This window comes from Triticum urartu, chromosome 7 (assembly GCF_003073215.2).
Source record: "Triticum urartu cultivar G1812 chromosome 7, Tu2.1, whole genome shotgun sequence".
NCBI lineage: Eukaryota > Viridiplantae > Streptophyta > Magnoliopsida > Poales > Poaceae > Triticum > Triticum urartu.
In genome coordinates, this window is record NC_053028.1 from 73,741,172 (window position 1) to 73,751,574 (window position 10,403).

At 42.2% G+C, this 10,403-nt stretch overlaps 1 pseudogene; it reads left to right on the plus strand.

Annotated features, from left to right (window-relative positions):
* The first annotated feature begins 201 nt into the window (after window positions 1-201).
* Window positions 202-9,844, plus strand: LOC125518394 (annotated as a pseudogene).
* Window positions 9,845-10,403: the final 559 nt, after the last annotated feature.

Below are 10,403 nucleotides of genomic sequence, written 5' to 3' on the forward strand. Positions count from 1 at the left end.
ACGATGTAAGAGTAATGGACATACTGAAGATTCATTTACCATAAACCTCTCTTAAGTCCTACTGGGAGACGCACAACAGTGCCGATTGTAAGAATGCTACAGTCACGCTTGGACCTTGCGAATCACCGACGCGAGGATTTATATTCTCTTAAGTCGCGCCACTCCGCGCACAGTGTACGGGCAGCTTGGGGTCGGTGAGCAATGGAGGACGAGGCGGAGGAGCACAGGGTTCGTGCATCTCCATCCCTCCCCACTCCGGAGAAGAGTGCAGCAGCCGCGGGAGGGTGCGCCGGCCGGCTCTGGTCGCTGGTAAGACAAACTCAACTGTACTGGATGCTTTTAGTCCCACATTGACAACGTTTTCCACCGATTTATAAGCTTTTGCCTCACCCAGGCTATCAACTGAGTAGAGATTGAATATACAGATATTAGTATCAGTATATGGTCTGTTTTCAACCCGAATTTTAACAGCATGTTCCATTTTCGTTTCATCGTACGTCTTCTTTGTTCCATCCTACGTCAGTTTTTAGCATAGTTTTAAATAGCCGACTATAGTACCCATTCCCGGTATGTGGCTGGGATGGGGCATCCGGCTTTAGATGTTAGGTTTTGGTGCAATGTCTGTTTGGTATTAGGCTCGGACATTCGGCACCCCTGCATCAAGGGGATAGGAGTAGCGACAGGTGTCGCCAGGATGGTGGTTCCAGGCTTGTACTGATGTAATGCTTTGTAAGGTCTCTGAGAATAATTAATAAAATGGCTGCATGCATCGATCAGATGCAGAGGCCGGGGGTGATCCTCCTTTTCTAAAAAAATAAAGCTCCGCTATAGCCTTTTCAGCAGGGTGCCGCTAAATGATCACCTTCACAAATAGCCCGCTATAGCTCCGCTGTTGGCACTGCCTCCTCGCAGCGCCGCTTCTTCTTCCTCCTCTCACAACTCGCTTGTGGTTTTTATCTTCTTCTCACAAGAACACTCTCATAAACTCACATGACCAGAACACACACGCGCACACACTGCACCAAGGAAGAAGACACAACGGCTTTGCTAGTGGCTCTCTCCTTGGTGAAACACATATGCTACATTGTTTTTGCCCAGCCCTCTCGGCCTCCTTTCTAATTCACTCAATGCATCATATATACACAAGGGTTTTTATCACCCATAGCCCAGCCGCCACACTCGGTCATTAGTCCCACTAACCCACAATCTTATCCTTGTCCAGGAATATCTCCAGGATCAGGATCCTAACGACTAGGCTAATGACACCCATGCAGCTAACTGCTCCTAGCTAATTGCACGGCCAAGTTCAGTCTTTACGCAGCCACACCAACGACCACGGACCCAGCCAAACTAGCATGCACACGACCGGCTCAACATGATCGTAGCCCGTTGCACTCCAACTTCGTCGTGTCTCGCCACTTCTCACGGCCTCGCCGTATCACACGGCATCATCGGCATCTCGTCGTGCTCACCGCGTTGCATGGCAGCCCCGCGTCTCGCCTTCTGTTGGGTCTATGTTTACCTTTTGATTCTTTCCCTGTGTTAAATTATATAGTTTAACTTTGCTGGGAAACTTCTAATTGTGAAAATCTGACCTATCTGAGGCTGAAGCATGATCAACAAATAGATCTGTCTTATCATTTGCATCTGTCCTAAATCATCAGAAATTAATCAGTGGAGATCGCATGAAACTGTATCCATCCACAAAACTGTACATGTATATATTGGCAGCAAACTCGTGGAATCAAAGATCAACTTTGTAAATCTGAAAATTTTAGTCCACTTTGTTGCTTTATGCTGAGCTATGTAGGTCGCTCCATGACCTTAGTCCTGTTGTCCACCCCATAAGTGGCAAATTTCTGTCTCTAGTGATGCAATTCCGTGTTGGATTGTGTTAATGAATGCCAGCGGCTTAAACCCTGACAACTGAACCAGATCCGGCGTTTCGGAAGATGCACAGTTCTGGCGTGTACAATGCTTCCTCCCTTTGTGTGGTTATTAAATTTGGGGGAGTTATGTCAGTTTTTCTCCCCGGCTGATTCGAACCTATAGGATACATGTATTGCTGTGGCTTTTATCCCATAACAACTCCTGACTACCCTGATACAAAAAACAGAAAATTCATGACAAATCTTGCTTGTTGTGTTGTGAGAAAGAGACCTGCCAACCACTATTCGTTTGTTGTCATGTGGAGTAGGTGGTGTGGAAAGAAATTGTCAATGCTCTGAATTTGCTAATTTTGAATAGGTGGCTAGATTTTGGCCCAGTAGTACCAAGAATGCTGCTTTGAATATGACTACTGCTGATATGTTGTGGGCTACCTAGAAATTGCGTAATGACTTTTTTTTTTGCTCGATTATCATGGTCTGGTTTACAGGTGATGTATCACCGACCGCAGATCCTGGACAAGTTCCTGCTCCGTATGTGAGCAAAGATAGTGGAGGCTTCGCAGCTCAGGTGACGATGAAGGAACGAAGAAACCACACTCCAGCTGTGGCCGGGGACGCCGGTGATCACGGCAGCGAGGCGCGGCATTGTTATGCTCACATTTATCTCTGCTTGCTGTGTGTCACCTCGGCTGTAGGATTTTCTATTTCTTCGAAGTTGAAGGGTGCTTCTTTAGCTGGTTTTGCTTTGATAGATGTGATAGTTGCCTGTCAAAGGCATGTAAGAGTGGACTTGGATGTTGCTCGGCTTCTACGAAATGGAACAGGGCAAAAATCCTTCTGATCTACAAAATGTGGCACTGGAGGGATTCCATTTGCAAGTATATTGAAGACTCGCAAGTCGCAATTAACAAGTCTACTAGTGAGCGTTTGCATAACTGCTAGAAGACAACTAAATTCAGTAAGCAACATCTTGCTAGTCCTCTCTAGTCTATATAAAAAATATGGAGCCACTTGGTGTATATTAATATAAGGCTGGTGGCTACCACCGGAAATCCAGAATCGGTTAAATAAGATCTGATTCTCAGCATACGACTGAGATTCCGGAAAATATGGCACGTTAACATTGCTGTTCTTATAGTAAGAAAAAGATCTTGGATGGGTCGTTGACGGACCTTGGATGAGGAGGAGGAGGGCGCTACTACTCACCAGCTAGCAGCAGCCTAGAGAGGCCAGCACTGTCGATCTTTTCTAGGCAAAAAAAAAAGTTCTTGCAGTTGCGCTTCTTCTCCCATGGCTTAACAAGGTAGTTGATGATCATTGTGTTCGGAGCAAGCATTCAAATTTCTGGATAATTTCCTGGGGTTTGGACTCTCTGATGTTGCTCCAGTTCCAGTATTTGTAGTATCTGTTCTTTGTCTGCTTCTTCATAAAGATAGAGTATATGTTCTTTGTCCTAACTAGTTTCACGTTAATGCATGATTAGCGCAGTGATACGACAGGAGTTGATCCATTTGGAAGCAATAGAGGTTGCACGCGCAGATGGATTCCCTCACAAGTAAATCCTCTCTCAACTTCCTCCTGCTTCATAGCTAGCCGCATCACTTCTCCTACCTTTGCTAAAGCTAAATATTTTTTAACGACTTTTACTGTGCAATTTACTAGTTATATATGCTAGAAGTATTAGATGATATCCACCGTTGATTATAGGGTTATTCTGGGCAACTCATCTTTAGGTATTTCTATTTTGATTTTATTTTTGTAAGGATAATTTGATCCATGGTTAGAGGTAATCCAAATAACGCTGCCTCCGTAATAAGAGAACATAAAGGCATAAACATGGAACAGTGCCGCGTGCCCCCACCGTCGCCGGCAGCCCCTTGTGCCGCAGTAGAAAAGAACATCACTTCTGCTACCTTTGCTAAAGCTAATTTTTTTTCAGACGAAGAGGTAGCTGATTCTCAGAGTCAAGTGACTCCCTTTGCTAAAGCTGGGTTTTTCAGCAAGATGTCATTTTGGTGGTTGAATCCTCTAATAAAGGTGGGCTACAAGAAACCCCTTGAAGACAAAGACATGCCACTTCTAGGCGGCACAGATCGAGCACGCTACTAGTACTTGATGTTCATGGAGGAGCTGAATGGCAAGAAGCAGTCGCCATCACATGCCACACCATCATTCTTATGGACTATTGTTTCTTGTCACAAGCGTGCTATCTTGGTCTCGGGTTTCTTTGCTTTGCTCAAGGTTCTTGCCGTATCAACAGGCCTAATAATTCTTAAGGAATTCATCAATGTGTCACTTGGGAAAGGGACCTTTAAATACGAAGGATGTGTGCTTGCTGGGTTAATGTTCATCTGCAAATGTTGCGAGTCATTGTCACAGAGACAGTGGTATTTCCGCACTCGGAGAATAGGATTGCGGGTGAGGTCATTCCTGTCGGCAGTTATTTATAAGAAACAATAGAAGCTATCAAATGCAGCAAAAATGAAGCACTCTTCAGGAAATATTATGAACTATGTGATCGTCGATGCGTATCGGATTGGGGAATCCCCATACTGGTTCCATCAAACATGGACGACAAGTGTTCAGCTTTGCATTTCCCTGGCAATTCTATATGACGTGGTTGGTGCTGCAATGATTTCATCTTTGGTTGTCATTGTTATGACCGTACTGTCCAACATTCCATTGGCCAGGCTGCAACACAAATCTAAGAGTAAACTTATGGAAGCACAAGATGTGAGATTGAAGGCCATGTCTGAGTCATTAGTTCATATGAAGGTCTTAAAACTTTATGCATGGGAATCTCACTTCAAGAAGGTCATCGAGGGGTTGAGAAAGGTTGAGTACAAGTGGTTGTCAGCATTCCAGCTTAGGAGGGCATACAACAGTTTCATTTTCTGGTCTTCACCTGTTCTGGTTTCGGCAGCGACCTTTCTGACATGCTATCTTTTGAAAATCCCTCTTGATGCTAGCAATGTCTTCACCTTTGTGGCAACTCTACATCTTGTGCAAGACCCAATAAGGTTAGTACCAGAAGTTATTGCAGCCGTGATACAATCTAAGGTTGCGTTCACTCGGATATCAAAGTTTCTTGATGCACCTGAGCTAAACGGGCAAGTTAGGAAGAAATATTATGTTGGCATTGATTACCCTATAGCGATGAATTCGTGTAGCTTCTCTTGGGATGACAGCTCATCAAAACATACTCTAAATAATATAAATCTGATAGTCAAAGGTGGAGAAAAGATTGCAATTTGTGGAGAGGTAGGATCGGGAAAGTCGACACTTTTGGCTGCTGTACTCGGAGAGGTCCCCAAAACTGAAGGCATGGTATGATTTTTTACTAACTTCATATGTTAATGAAATAGATGCCATGTTCGCAAAGAAACATATCCTGTTGACAAGCATCATGTTCGGTTCGAAATTTATGAAAATCATGCTTGACTATATTTGCCAACATGAAGTATGTTAATCAATTCATTTTTTCATAACAGCCTTATATCAAATTCATGATCTTTGCATAAACTTTCCAGATCCAAGTCTGCGGGAAAATGGCATATGTTTCTCAGAATGCATGGATCCAATCAGGAACTGTGCAAGAAAATATTCTCTTTGGATCACCGATGGACGGGGAAAGATACCACAACACAATCGTTTGGTGCTCGTTGGTGAAGGACCTTGAAATGTTGCCATATGGAGATTGTACCCAAATTGGGGAGAGAGGCATAAATCTTAGTGGTGGTCAGAAGCAGCGCGTCCAGCTTGCTCGTGCACTATACCAAAATGCAGACATCTATCTTCTTGATGACCCTTTCAGTGCTGTTGATGCCCATACAGCCACAAGTCTTTTCAATGTAAGGATCATATCAGCAGATGCAGATTGTATTTCTATTTGATTATGAACTGTTTGACAAAGCTCTTTGTAACAGGAATATGTCATGACTGCTCTATCAGACAAGACCGTACTTTTGGTGACGCACCAAGTGGATTTTTTACCCGTATTTGACTCCATTTTGGTACCTCTCTCCACTTTGATGAAGTCACCATATGCTGATATACGTGCCTCTATGATCTATATTTATGTGTAATTATCTTTATTTATTTGTTGAGGTCATCTAAATCTACTGATGATTCTTGGCAGTTAATGTCAGAAGGAGAGGTTATTCGGTCTGCACCGTATCAAGATCTGTTGGCAGATTGTGAAGAATTTAAAGACCTTGTAAATGCCCATAAAGATACTATTGGTGTTTCGGATCTTAATAACAATATACCCACTCCAAGACCTGAGGAAGTATCAATAAAGGAGAAACATGATATTCATCGAAGTAGATATACAGAGTCTGTGAGGCTATCACCGGCAGATCAACTGATCAAGAAAGAGGAAAGAGAAACAGGGGATGCAGGTGTTAAGCCTTATATGCTTTACCTGCGCCAGAACAAAGGTCTCCTGTATTTCTCTTTGTGTATGATTTCCTACACAATGTTTGTAGCTGGGCAAATATTACAGAATTCGTGGATGGCTGCTAATGTCCAAAATCCTCATGTCAGTACGCTGAAGTTAATTTCTGTGTACATTATCATCGGAGTTTGCACAATGTTCTTCTTGCTATCAAGATCTTTTGTAGTTGTTGTTCTTGGGATCCAGACATCAAGATCCTTATTTATCCAGTTGCTCAATTCATTGTTCCGTGCACCAATGTCCTTTTTTGATTCTACTCCTCTTGGAAGGGTTCTTAGCCGGGTAAGAATTTTTAATCGGATGGTAAATACAATATATTTCAGTTACGTGTTACACCCAAGGATTTTTCTCATGATAGATTAACTCGTTCCCTTTTTCTTCTACTGCAGGTCTCTTTAGATTTGAGTATCGTTGACCTTGATGTTCCATTTTCCTTTGCGTTTTGTCTTGGTGCAAGCTTAAGTGCATTTAGCAATCTAGGGGTATTGGTTGTTATTACATGGCAAGTTCTGTTTGTATCTGTGCCAGTGATAGTTTTGGCAATTTGGTTGCAGGTAATTGGTATGACTTTCTTTCTTTGTGGCTAAGGGCAACTCCAACGCGGATCACCTAATGCCCGGACATGAATGCTCTGGACAATTTTAGCCATCCATCGCTAGTCACCAAATATCCGCGGACTGGTCCGGACGTCCGAATTTCCTCAAACTGGGGAGTTTTGGAGGAGTCCGGACGTCTGCCTGACCCACTGTTAGTTGGTCCACATCTCCCCACAGCCCATGTGCACTCATCTCTTTTTCCTCTCTGTCTACTACCTGGCCCAGCCATAGCCCATTGTCCGGGTTTGCTGACTACGGTTGGATGGATGGTCTGTTTGCGGGCACGTGTGGACGTGTCCGTGGACATTTGATAATGTCCATTAGGTGATCCGCCTTGGAGTTTCCCTAAGCTTCATGTCTATGGCTATTCAATTTCATTCACCAATTCATGTTTTGTGCTGTAATTTTGCAGCAACTGAATGGTTGATTCAACGTCTTGAGATACTGAGCACCGCAGTTCTTTCTTTTTCTGCCTTCGTCATGGCCCTCCTTCCTCAAGGAACCTTTAGCCCTGGTAAGCAATTGTATGAACACCATGGTGCTTCAGATATTTGGAGAAAGTTGAGTAGTCAGCGTTGCTTGCATCTGATTTGCAAAAAGTATTTGCTCACATGTAAATGTTGCTACCTTTTCAGTGACTTCAGATTAAATTCTAATGCTCATGTGCCTAAGTTAACTAAATAAAGTATTTGATACTTCACAGATGTACAGTTTATGAATATTAATTACAAATAGTAGAATTAATTCCTTGTTTTCATACCTGCACAGGTTTTGTGGGAATGGCATTGTCCTATGGTCTTTCCCTAAATTTTTCGTTTGTTGTCTCTATTGAAATGCAATGCAACCTTGCGAATCAAATAATCTCGGTGGAACGGGTGAACCAGTACATGGACATACAAAGTGAAGCAGCAGAAGTTGTTGAAGAAAATCGACCGTTATCAGATTGGCCCCAACATGGCAATGTGGATATTAGGGATTTGCAGGTAACAGATATAAATATTTGCACGTGCACCTTGCAAGGTAAAAAAAGTATTCTATTAACACTTCTAACAGATGTATGCAATTGATTTTCATCTGACAGATCAGGTATAGGAAAGATGCTTCCCTTGTGCTACATGGAATCACTTGCAGGTTTGAAGCTGGAAATAAGATTGGTATAGTTGGTCGAACAGGAAGTGGCAAGACAACATTAATTGGTGCATTGTTTCGTCTTGTTGAACCCGCCGAAGGGAAAATAATTATAGACTCCGTGGACATCAGTACAATAGGCTTGCATGATCTGCGTTCGCATTTGGGTATCATTCCACAAGATCCAACACTTTTTCAGGGTACAGTAAGATACAATCTAGATCCTCTTGGGCAATTCTCAGATCAACAAATATGGGAGGTAAGATGTGCACGTCTATGTTTCTTTTTCTCTCTTGCCCAATGATCAGATAAGATAATGATGAAAAGGTATCACACTGAAAGAACCTGATGTATGTTTATTGTTTAATAATCATGAGGTGGTCCTCGTAGTACTGTGGTAGTTCAGCTCAGTTACTTTGATATATACCTAAGATTTTAGAAAGTTCAGCACATTATCAAAATGGGCCGAATAAAGTGAATTAGAGGAATCTCAAAAGACAAGTTGCATTTCTCACAATAAAGTTAATTGGAAGAACTAGATAAATTTTTGTTGATCAAAGAAATAAGTGTTGAAGTATATTTGAATTACCCAACCTTCTCCATCAGTTCAGACTTTTGTTTATAGTAAGCACCCAAATTCGAGTTGAGGACTCAAAACACATTGGTTGAACAACTGAGCCCCCTTTCTCAAAATTAATATACTAAAGTGGTTGCTTCATCTATTATTATGCTGCAGGTTCTTGACAAATGTCAACTTCTTGAAGCTGTCCAGGAGAAGGAACAAGGATTGGATTCACATGGTAGGAAACTTCACTTACATCTATAGTTTCTTTTCTGGAGTTCATTTTGGATACTAATAACTTGCGCAAACAGAAACTCTGCTCTAATCATTTCAGAAATTGAATAGCTGTGACAGTACATGTGCCACTAAATATGTCAAACTGTTATTAGTCCTAGGCGTATTCCCCGCCAATAGAGGAGGGTGCAGACCCAAGTACTTCGAACCCACCAATGGATTAATCTCCAACCATGAATCGGACCCTTAATGGCTCTCATCTTTTTGCTAGCATGATGTTTGGAACTATTTCATTCATAGTACTGATCAAGATCTTGTCTTAATAGTTGTGGAAGACGGGTCAAACTGGAGTATGGGCCAAAGGCAGCTCTTCTGTCTGGGACGTGCACTTCTGAGAAGATGTCGCATCTTAGTTCTGGATGAAGCCACAGCCTCTAGACAATGCAACAGATGCTGTCCTTCAGAAAACAATCCGGACAGAATTCAAATATTGTACTGTTATTACAGTTGCACATCGTATACCAACAGTTATGGACTGCGATATGGTACTTGCAATGAGCGATGGTATGTTTCTCTTACCGGCAACTTATAAGAAATATAGTGACCTGCTTATAGGACTCGTTGTCTTATTGAGCAGAACCAATCAATATGAAATATTTGAATTATACTTGGAACCAAATACTTTGTAAGGTCTTGTGAGAATAATTAATAAAGTGGCCGTATGCATCACCCAGATGCAGAGGCCGGGGGTCATCCTCCTTTTCTAAAAAAAAAATACTTGGAACCAAATATTTATTGTGGATCTTTCCCATACTAATGAGGTATATATGAACACTTCCAGGGAGAGTAGTGGAGTATGACAAACCTATAAAGCTCATGGAAACTGAAGGATCTCTCTTCCGCAACCTGGTCAACGAGTACTGGTCATACACATCGAACGGAAATATTTAGAAGAGACTGCCAATTTTCATCTGCAGCTTTCCAAGAGATAAAAGATAAATCAGCTTTTTGAAAATAATGATACTCTATGCTACCTCAGAGGGATCCATCTGTTTGGAATAGGAATTAAAGACGGTACTGTCTGGATTTCTTTTGCTATGTATTGGTACCAGAAATTCTGTGCAATACATGGTGGACTGCTGCTGCTCTTTGGAATTGGTGAAGCTGAAGATAGTAAATCCCTGAAGATTTCCGCGCTCCAGTAATCAAACCCTGAAGATTTCCCCGCTATCTGCAACCTCTGCCTGCGATACAAGCTGAGCATATGTGTTTTGCTGACAGTGTCATGGTCGAGTCGTTTAGCATGTTTATGCTGAATGCATTGGCTTTATGATTGAGGTTCAAGATTAGGCAATGTAAAGAACTGCCTTTGTGTTGGTTTCATTTTTGGATATGCTTCAATGTATTTCATCGATGGGAAGCAGCTTTGCTTTGCTTTGCGTTTGTATTTCATCAATGGATATGCTTCGATGTCTTTTATGTTGCGGCTGGCATAACGGGCTGCGAGTTCCTACAGAGCCACAAAGATAGTTGAAACT